Raw genomic sequence first — 11,640 nt, forward strand, 5'->3', positions numbered from 1 at the left:
CAAAAGGTTTCTTCCCTTTAGGCATAACTGACATTGTTCCAATATTCTAAAAACAATGCTTTTACCCTCACTCCACCACCTCCCCCAAATCTTCAATAAATATTCATTGTCCAGAGCACACAATTTAAATTTCAGTATTGTCATTCACAATTCTCTTAAATATGACTCCTATCTACATTTCTAATCTTATATTCCATTATTCCCCAAAATACACTTTGTGTTTGTGAAAAAAGTATCTAATGCTCCAGGGAAGCAGTTCTACCCTCTCATTTTTCATTCTTCTGCCTGAAAAGGTCCCCCTCTGTCTTCTCAATCCTCATCTTTTTCATCCTAGTTCAAATTTGATTTTGTCTACTACCAAGTTCATAGCACTTTGTACTTCTTATGGATTATTGTCTCATCTTTTACTCAGCAAGTATAACACGTTGACTGTACTGCTGGTATGAAGCACGTGATTCATTTTCTTAGTGAGGTATAGGTTTCTGATAGCCGGTACCTTGGCTCATTCACCTCATCCTTTCTGCAGCATCTGGAAATTTTATACATAATACTTTTATGTGTAATAGTTACTTAAACAGTACAAATCTGTTTGTAGCCTCCATGCTTTTCTTAAAAGCTGATAGGACTGTTGATCCTAGGCACGTATCAGAGCCTAAGTCAGCCTTCCCCGGTTATGTGATGCGGAGATTCCTTCTAAAGGAAAATGTTTCTTCTCCTTCCTTACACAAGATTCTCTAAACACGTTAAGTTCTTGATTTTCTTTATTACATGCTTTTCCTATTAAATATGGCTTGTTTAAAAATGAATTCTAGTTTAGTACCAAAATGTTATATACTGGTACTGTCCATCTATTATAAAAAAATACAAGCGTTGGCAGGCCCACAAAGCACTATTTTAGGTTCAGTATCTTAATTATTCCTAAATTTCTGTTTGGGTCTTCAGATTAATTTAACAATATACCCTGGGTTTCTCTTTTGTATTTGAATATAAGGTTTAATGAAGAATCCTACCAGAGATCCCACTATCCCAAATCCACTATGTTTGAACTGATTTTGGGGTGCCATTCAACTTTGGTGAAAAGCTGAAAAGAGAATGCAGTGTTTGAGAAGTTTAATTCATTGATCAGAAGATAGACTGCTTTCTGCATTTCCAAAATTCTAGAAACTCTTTTAGCTTCTTTAACTAGAAGAATCTTAACAAGAATATCTCCTGACTTTCTTCTGTGTTGGTGGAGCAGATCTTTTCCCTGTGTCAGATCCTATCTGCAAACCTCCGATTTTAGCTGCTGCTTCTGTGTTTAGTTCCATGTGATCACAGACTCGTTTTGTGTTGATACAGCATCAACTAGCCTATGTCTTTCCACTTTCTTCCTCAGGGTCTTCTACAAAGCTCTGGGAACTTCCTTGTGCATTTATTTGTAAGTCTAAGGATAATAACACCTCCAGGTTGGCCTTCAACCAAAGGAGCCCAGAGATCAGTGCTCTAGCCTCTTGTTCAGGTACACAGTCTGTGATGAAGTCTACACATTGCTAAGGTGTTCTGGGGGAGTTGCGCACCTGTCACCTACACAGCAACTTTATACTCGCCTTTTCTCCTCCCCATGCTCCCTCATTCCTGCTTCTAGAGATCATCTTTCGTATAAACAACCTCAGTTTAAGACCTCGTCTCAGGCTCTGCTTTTGGGGAGCCCAAATTTAAACAGATAGGTAGTTGCGTTGTGAGTTTAAGGATGAACCAGAACTCTGTTTGTTTAACAAAAATCTCCTGAAACATGACTATACTCCTACATTAGACGTTCTTCTGGAAATACAGGAAAGGACAAAATAGACACAGACTCCCCTTCATGGAGCTTACATTGCCGTGCAAATCACAATCAAGTCCTCAAATTTTTTAAATAATGAGGGAACTTATATTAGACTTGTGAAAAGACAAATTAGGTAGGATTTGAATGAAGATTAGAGAGAAAGATGCAGAGTATGGGGGTGACTCCCTAGGGGAGATCCTGACAGACAGGAGCAGAAGCCACTAGTTCCCAGCAAGGGAGAAAGGCATGGGTTAAACTTGTTAAAAGTTAGAGATGGAAGGGGGCCAAACTCAAACTTTGCCACTGCCACTATTTTTTGTAAGAATGAAACCTAGTTAATAATCACTTAATAAATAATTGATCTGTGTACAGGCTGACTTTAAGCCCTGCTTCTACTGCTTACTTTGAACATGTAATTTAAACACTTGGAGTTCTCTTCTCTATTCTTTCCATAAGGATGGTAACAATGTTGACTTTGTGGGATTGTTAGGCAGTTTAAATGAGGGCTTAGAAACAAAAAGCACATTGTAAATTAAAAAGCAAATATGAATGTCAATTGCAGGGTCAGAGGTGCCGCTGAGTGTATCTATTAACATCCATTGATAATGGCATTATAAATGTAAACGCAAGTAAAACAGGAAAACTGGGCTTTCAGAAACACCCCCTAACAGTATTCTTTTAATTTACAGACAGTGGCAGGAAGGTGGAAGCGTCACTGGTGTTAAAACAGCGTGGCTCTATCCCTATGCATGTTTCCTTTCTTTCCCCGTGTGTCAGAGAATACCAAATGAAGAAAAAGACAAAAACACCATCCATATGAGTCATTGTCCTCAGAACTATTAAGCAAACAAATGAGTATTTCATAGACTTAACGTGACAATGAATTACACATCCTAAACAGGTTGTGCGTGTGGCTTAGCAAAACAAAATTAAGAGTCATTCTAGGGAAGGACATTGCCACAGCTTTGGCATAATTAGGAATCATCATAATCAAATACAGGAAATTGGCACATCTGCTTTTCAGGCTGTTGATCCAACTGTGAGGCTGCCTGTGCACTGGCACAAGCCGTTCTGATGCAGCTCGACGTGTTCTGCAAAGCTGTCTTTGCATAAATATTTACATAATTCCCCACAAACACCGCTCTAAGCAGTTGTTTTTATCACTTTTTCCTCCCTTGGGTGATTGTTTCTTCCCATCCCTACTCCTGGTGAAGAAGTAATCACTTGATTTTTAAGGATTTTTTTTTTTTTTTTAGTGTAGAGGAAAATCTTGGAACCTGAGAATTTTATAAAATGGAAATGAGAAGGAAAGCAGTAATTTTCATCTGGTAAATTTTTATAAAAACTCACACACACACACACACACACACACACACAAAAATGCACCCAATTCAGCTGTGGGCAGGCAAAGCAGAGACACAGGGATAAGCTGGAGAGAGGATCCATTTGGGGTGTGAGACTGATAAGGAAAGGAGGAGTCAAATTATTAGGTTAAGTGGAATAATATGGCCTTAAGGGAGTGATTACCTGTCCCCAACCTCGCTGTTTCCTTAGGTATTAAAAGTTACAAACGTCTTCTACAGAAACATTGATCAACGAAGTCTTTCACTTTTGGTCATGTAATGATTATTCTAGTTTCCTTTTCCTTAAGATTATGTAAAGGATCTCTCCAGTTTTGATGTTTTATTTTACATTATTGAAACTAAAGTGTATTTTAAAATGATATGTGTTTTTTGCTTTTAAAATCCAGTTGTAGGGGCGGCACCTGTGGGTCAACAGGGTAGGGCACTGGCCCCATATGTCAGAGGTGGTGGGTTCAAACCCAGCCCCTGCCAAAAACAAACAAACAAACAAAAAAACCCACCTGAAACCATAAACAGTCAGAAGAAAATAATAAAAACTCTTTAAAAATAAAAAAAAATAAAATAAAATCCAGTTGTAAAAATCTAGCCTCTTCTCTAATTTTTAAGCATTGTTTTCCTTACAAAAGGGCCCAAGTGTCCCATTTTTATTATTGTTAAAATAATTCCTTAAAACTATTTACAATATTATCAAATATTTTATGTAATAAAATATAATACGTAATTATATGTTTGATTCATAACATCTAAATCCCAACAGATAATATTGTTACATATATATTACATATTATAAATATTTTATGTAATAAAATTTATGTATTATAAATATTTTAATTACATAAATGTTTTTATGTAATTAATAACAAAAATATAATTATAACAATTATATTGCTACATATAATTACATATTATATTTTATTACATAAAATATTTGATAATATTGTAAATATTTTTAGGAATCCTCCATGCGGAAGGCATAATTTTCCTATCTTAATATAAACCCATTTTTGTCCTTGAAGCAGAAACTTGGTGAAATACTCAGTGACTCGGATTTGTGGGAGTGCAGAAGTGGTGTTTGTTAGGTCTGGCAGGAGGTAAGCAGGTGTCCAGGACATGGCTAAGGGTGGAGAGCGGGAACCAAGTCCCAGCTAAAACTGTACCTGGTAGGGATAAACAGGGTAAGGAGTTCCTAGTGTTCTTTTCACTGACCTTGGGCTTGTGACCATCTAACTAGCATATCGTGGGTGGAGCTTTTGTGAAGGATTCTGGGGAAAGGAAAACGTATAACCACCCTGTTACATAATCCGTTATATCATCCCAACCTGTGCATTATTCCAAAAAGTGGGAAATAACAACCACTCCTGCCAGGAGAGAGGGGGGACAAACTGGGGAGCACGTAAAAGGCAGCGTGTGCTCGGACTTCGGGGTCTTTCTTCATTCGTGGAGACCGATCTGTTCTTCTCTCCCTGGAACATATTTTTACTTCGTGTCAATTTGTGTGGCTTCCTTCTTCTCGTTCACTTTGTATAGCTTCTTTTTCTCCTGTAATAAATTTTCTGTGTGGGATGCTTTGTATCTGTGATCACTTTGTCACTGGCTCGATTTGGTATCTGTATTCCTTTTTCACACTGTGAACTGGGGACCAGAACTTCCAGAAGGACCTAACAGTTTTCATAATCAATAAGTGGATGGTTTACACGGGGTGATGTAGATTCATTTTTCCTTTGAAAAGCATCAGAGAGAGGCAACTTTTGAACAATCTGCAAATAAGAAAAGAGAAAGGATTCTAAAAAGAAACAGGCAAGAAATCTTCCTTGATTAAACCCCTCACCCTTTCATTAGTCTATAAATTATGAAGTATTGGTGGCTACCAGTTAGTTGCATGTTGTTAGTTATATGTATATACAAATGCTAGATTGTAAAGCATTGAGCTGTGTAAGGTGCTTATTATTACTTATTGAACTCTACATACAGAAGAACCTCTGTAAATCAACCACCCAAGGGACTGTAACAAATTGGTCAACATACAGAGGTGGTCAATGGAAGGAACTAGGTCTACTGTACTGATGTGTAAATGTGGTGCATGTCCAGCCATGAAAATTAGGTCAACTTAAGGAGGCGGTCACTGTAGGGGGGTGGTCAGCGATGGAGGTTCTGCTATAGTTTGACATGAGAGTATAAATCACTTCTCTTCAATAAATTCTCCTGTTGCAGTATATCGTACTGAATTATAAGAATCTCTTCAAATAATATTAAAAAATCTTTTCCTTTCACTCTGTCATCCTTAAAGCATTGGCATTTGTTCACTTGCTGTTTCCTTACGGGCCCCAGGTGGCTGCTGTGGCTCCCCAAAATCATACTGTGCAAGGTAAAATGTGAGAATTGACCTCTGTGGGACGTCACCCTCTGCTGAGGACCCATTGCTGCTCTCTTCAACTCTTGCCCTCCTCATCCTCCACTCCACTTCTCTTTTTGAGGTGAGCTGAGGACGGCTCCACAGCTATAAATATGATCACTAGATTCTTACACTGTGCCATTGGAAGAGTCTGGAAACACAGGTCCTTAAAATGACACAGTGAGTCAGAGTTAGATTTGAGAGTAAAATCATGAGTGCCGTGTTTGATTCACAGTAGTCTTGTACTGATGACTCATTCAAACCTTTATTACTTTCATGTTTATCTAGACAGCATATCTTTTTATGATGTACATAGAAATTCATGGATATTTAAAACACCCTTGTATAAGTGGGATGTGGTATAGTATGTGTGTGTGTGTTTACAATCAGTCTTCTATTAACTATGAACAGATGTTAAAAGTTTCAGACTTTCTCTTTCCAAGTCAGCTAAGTCTGAGTTTTTCTTCTTAGATTTGTATAATGGTTAAAGTTCTTTTAACTCCACATGTCACCTCATATTGTATCTTATAATTATTAGCACCCATCTCTACTTAAATTTAATCTGAAAATATATCAAGGCCCCTTCAAACCTGCAGGTCAGTGATGTGTAGTGAGATGCGCTCTCTACTGGGAGTCAAGCATTTAATGTCCACGGGCCTCAGTTTCTCATCTGTAGAGTGAGGAAATTAGACTACAGAAAATTTTACTAAACATGTATTAAATAATTACCATGTGCCAAAACCCTCTGTGGGTGTTGGTGAGAAAAAGAGGCAGATTTTCAGAGGGAGCTTATGATATTATTTGAAGGAGAGTTAATTTATAAGTGATTGCAGTAAATTATAAAAAGTCTGTCTTAGGAAATGCCCAGAGCATTAGGGGTATATTTATCCTTCTCCAGAGGAAGTCAGGGAAAAATTATTGGAGTAAATCATGTTTAAGAAGAGAACAGAGAATAATAAGTGGAGGTAAGACAAAGTGGGTTAGAGCAGTATTCAAGATAAAAACCTCCCACTGGCATAAAAATTCTATTGTTGGGTAATTTTAGCTGAATTTATATGACATAAACAGCTGAAAGAATGGGATTACTTATCTTTTAGACATGTAGAATTTTAGGCTTGATCTGGAATGATAGATCCTTAATTATTTTTAATTTCCTGGTGTGTTTTTCTTCTTAAGAGCTCCCTCAGGGCCTGTTAGTTTAGAAAAGGGATATTGGTAATTTGAGCTACATAATTGAAGTCATAGAATTTTCAAGCTGGAAGAAACCTGCAAATTCATTCAGTCCAGCCCTTTTATTTTGCAGAATGTTTTTTCAATTATGAGAAATTAAGCAGTGCATCTACTAAGTTCTCATAGCTGGTTAGTAGCTGAATTTGCACAAAATGTGTTTTCTGACTCCGGTTTAGTGGTGGGTGGCTCAGCGAGCTCAGGCTGCCTTTTCACAACAGAAAAATAAATAAATGCACATTTCAAGTATTTTGCATGCAAGGCCCAGGAGAATAAAATTATACAAAAGGAATAAAAGTAGAAAACGAATGGGAAAGTTTTGTTGTTTATTTGGTTTTATTCTTGGGAGAGTCATCATTGTGATAGTTATGAATGTGTTTGTAAAGGTAAAAAATTAATCTCTTCCTGCTTGTTTTTAATTTCAGGTTAATGTGCAGGTACAACTAGATTGCAGTGTTCACATTTGTTAGGTAGAGTCCCTCTTGTAGTTGTGTCCTGCACCCAGGAGGTATGATATATACCCTATATTGTGCCATTAAGTGGGAGCACACCAATCCCCTTACCTCCTCCCTTCCCCTATCTCATCTCCTCTCCTTTTTTAAGAATACTTTTTTTTTGTTTTTTTCAGACGGAGTGTCACTCTGTCACCCTGGATTGTGCCATGGCATCATAGTTCACAACAACCTCAAATTCTTGGGCTCAAGCAATCCTCTTGTCTCAGACTTCTAAGTAACTGGGATTACAGGCACCCACCACAATGCCCAGCTAGTTTTTCTTTTTCTTCTTCTTCCTTTTTTTTTTTTTTTAGTAGAAACAGGATCTTACTCTTGCTCAGGCTGGTCTCGAACTCCTGAGCTCAAGCACTGCACCTGCCTCGGCCTCCCAGAGTGCTAGGATCACAGGTGTGAACCACCACACCCAGCCTAAGGGTACATTCTGGTGTTACTTATGTACCTGTGCTGGTATTTTAATTGAGAAATGAATAATATTTTATCCCAGAACAGTTAATATGAATCTAAATTTCTCTTTTTCCTAGCAACATCTATTTTTATCTTACTATCTTTTAAGTTAAAGATTACTTCACAAATTCTTGTATCTATTTCATTGACCAAATATGATAGTGGCTTACACACTAAGAGCCAGGTGAAATAAAAAGAAAAAGAAAAAGAACAAATATGATGATGGCTAAGAGCTCAGGATCTGGTACAAAAATTCTTGGTTAATTCTGGACTCTAATTGCAAGGTTTGTGGCCTTAGGCAAGTGATATAAGTACTCTTTATAATTCTATTCCTTTATTTGTAAAATGGAAGTTGATATCGTAATGAGGCTTTAGAGAGATAAGGTACATAAAACATTTAGACTAAGCCTAAAAATGTGCTCACTGTATGTCACCTGTTGCTATTATTATGATTCATACAAAGTTGAATAGTCAGTAAAAATAATGGTTAGAGGTGGTGCTCAGGAACCTGGCTTGCGGAAATACTCATCAAAGCAAATAAAAAGCCATTTTTTCCATTTGTAGGGTGCACCAAACCAGTTTTGATATTGAGGATGCCACTGCTGTTGCTGGAAACCAGATTGAGTTCATGGGTCTTGGCTGCCAGATAATTGAAGCAGAGAGCCAATTTTGTATAAGTGGGACCCACATGATTCTTGGGAGTGTCCGGAATGTGAGGAGGATGCAATGTGTGTTACTGTTGCAAATCTCTCTTCCTGCCAGGAATGACATTATCCGGACAGCTTGGCTCCGCTTGCTCATCCCACCCTATTGGCAGCAGGACAGCTGTGAGACAGAAACAAACAGCCTGGACCAGGCGAAATAAGCCCCTGGGAATGTGGGAAGGGGGTGCAGAGAGCTTGCAGAAAGACAAGAACAAGGAAGAAGTCTGGATAAGGATATTATCAAACATAAGCTAGAATATGGGATTCCAATTAGAAAGCCAGGATATTTCTGCATTATCTAATTTTTCTTGGCATTTTTTTTTGTCCCCACCATCCTTTCTCCTAAATTAATTCTCCTCCCTCTGTTTTCTTGCACACTGAAGCTCATTGGCATGTGCCAGATGGACAGATGACACTGAAGAACAGATTCCACCTGTCCTTCCTCCACTCTTTCCCCATGATTATACACATTTCCTCACCAAGGAAGCCTCTCTGATTGTTGAGAAAGGAATGAGAAGTCACAGGATAGACTGAAATTATTTTATCATTCCAAGGCCTTTCTACTGCAGTAGAAATTTACTAGTTAGACAAAAAATAAATAATACAACATTTGTGAACCTCTGAGGTTGAGGATGATACTCAAATATGAAACATATGCACATTATATATATTTTTCTTTTCTTGATTTTTCAGATTCTGTCTACTATAGACTAAATGCTTATGTGCCCCTAAAATTTATATGTTGAAATCTCCATTCCCCAAGGTGATGATAATATTTGGAAGTAGGGTTATTGGGGCGTGTAGGTCATGAAGGTGGTGCCCCTATAATGAGATTAGTGCCCTTTTAAAAGAGGAAAAAGAGTTCCCTCACCTTTTCTACCAGTCAAGAACACAGTGAGAAGAAGATCTTTTACAAACCAGCAAGGAGGTCTTCACTGGATACTAGTCTCAGCCTTCAAATAAATTTCTTTTGTTTATAAGCTATTCAATCTATGTTATTCTGTCATAGAAGCCCAGATGAACTAAGGTACTAACCAAAGTTGAGATCAGGTAGAATATTTTAAGATAGAGCCCTATTTTGTGAACAAGGAAGTACAAGAATGTTTCTCATAAGAAGTTTGTTTCTATTCTTTATAATCATGCTGCCAGTCTTTTTAAAAGCACCAATGACATAAAATTCCAAATCTTTCCTGCTGAACTTAACCAAACCTCTGTCTAAACCCCTAAGATTTAGATAGATCTTGGTGCTCATTCATTCAACAAGCATTTATTGAACACTGATTATGGCAGCCTCCCTGGTACTGTGGATATACTGACAAGGGGCATATGTGGCCTAGGGAGAGGAATTGCTTGTCAGGAGATAGGATAAGGAAATAGGTAAAATGGTAGAGTATACGAGTAGTTCTTATAAGTGATTTTTGCATAAGGTAATTTAATTATAGACAAGTAGAAATTGGATAATCTGTAATTTCCTCTCTCAACCAACGTTCTCATTTCCTAAATAGCTTTGGAGAGGGCCAGCACATTGAGAACACTGTGGGTAAGCATGTTCCCATTGGCTGCTCTGGCTTGCTAATTCGAAGTATGAGACCTCACCTCTCAATGACTCACTTAGCATTCCAGTACATTTTGGGAACAACTGATAATTTTGGAAGTTGCCAAGCAGATGGATGAATGGTAACCGAATTAGCAGATCTAGAAAAGCTGAAACCTAAGCCCACAAATAAGCTAATTTCAAGTGCTGAGCTCTGAAAATGCTTAAGATTTGAAAGCACAAGGTGCTTCTGGAGGTGAGAGTGCAGGGTGAGCTGAAGACAATAGGACAGGATGGCAATCTTACAGGGAGATGTTCTCATGCCTGCTTATTCCCACCCCTTCCCAAGCAGAATCCTGGAAGTTTGCTGGTTGGACATAAAAGTCCTTCTCCTGGAGTTTATCAGGCACAGCAAGAGGGAGAAGCCATCCTATAAATGGGAAAAGAAATGACAGACTACTCTTTGACATATGAGACCCTTAAAACTCCTTTATCTGTGTAACATCCAGAGCACTGGAGGCCACATTTATTTCCTAAGGCAGGAGTTGTAGGATTCTTCTTCAGGCAAATATATATAGCTCATGAATACTGTCAGTAATATAGATCTTCTGGGAAGATGGCAGAAGGGCAGTGTCTGCTTGTGACCCCTTCCCTGGAGTTAAATCCACATCTTTCATTGCATATCATCATTAGTGAACAATAGGACATAGCACAGTAAACATACTGCTTATTATTACAATAGAGATAACAGAAGATGCTGATAAAGTATTGGAAGATCCATTTTCCTTCTATCAAAGATTCAGAATGGAGTAGGAAAATGATAAACATACATTACTTCATTAAAAATGTAAAAATAAGGGCAATCAGTATAGCATCATGGAGTCAAATCTATCTAGGTTTAATGTTTAGCTTCTCCACCTACGAGAAGGTCATGGTGATTAAATTGTTCAAGCTTCAGTTCTGACCTTGGCAAATGGAAATATAAGATCAAGCCCAGGGTAAGCACTTGAAAATGATACCTAGGTTATTTTAATGTTAAATGAAATAATGTATTTAAGGACATAGTATAATGCTCGATGAAGTTTAAGTCATACTAGTATGAAAATATGTTTTGAAAGGTAGAAAGAAAAATCCACTCAGAGTAAGAACAGGAATAGATATTAATGTTTATATACTGCGCACACGGAGTATATGAACAGGAGGTCAGAGAAGGCAGGGTGAGCTCAGTAAAGCTTCTGAGAAACATAACACTTGTCTTCTGTATTCTTGGTCTTAAAGGAAATATATGAAAATAAAAATGGTGCCAATTCAACTGAGAAAAAAGAGAGATAAATTATTACATAATCTTTTGTTAGTTCTCTTTAACTCCTTTGTGAAACAAGGTGTCATATAAATAAATCCACTGTTTTCTAAAGAGTGCAAAACCTTAGACAGATATTACTTTCGACTGTCAAATTACATGGGTGTTGTTTTTAATAAAAGTATTTTCACTCACATTCTTTCACTTGATTTTCATATTTGTCCTGTAAAATACACAGAGTAGTACTTTACAGTTGGTTTTCTGGGGAGGTAAGAAATGAGAAGAGTGGTAAAAAGCCAGAAAACTGTAGACGTTGCTGAAGCATTAATGCAGCTATAGAAGCAGGCAAAAATGTG

Source organism: Otolemur garnettii, unplaced genomic scaffold (genome assembly GCF_000181295.1).
Source record: "Otolemur garnettii isolate 467f Iridium unplaced genomic scaffold, OtoGar3 scaffold00039, whole genome shotgun sequence".
Taxonomy (NCBI): domain Eukaryota; kingdom Metazoa; phylum Chordata; class Mammalia; order Primates; family Galagidae; genus Otolemur; species Otolemur garnettii.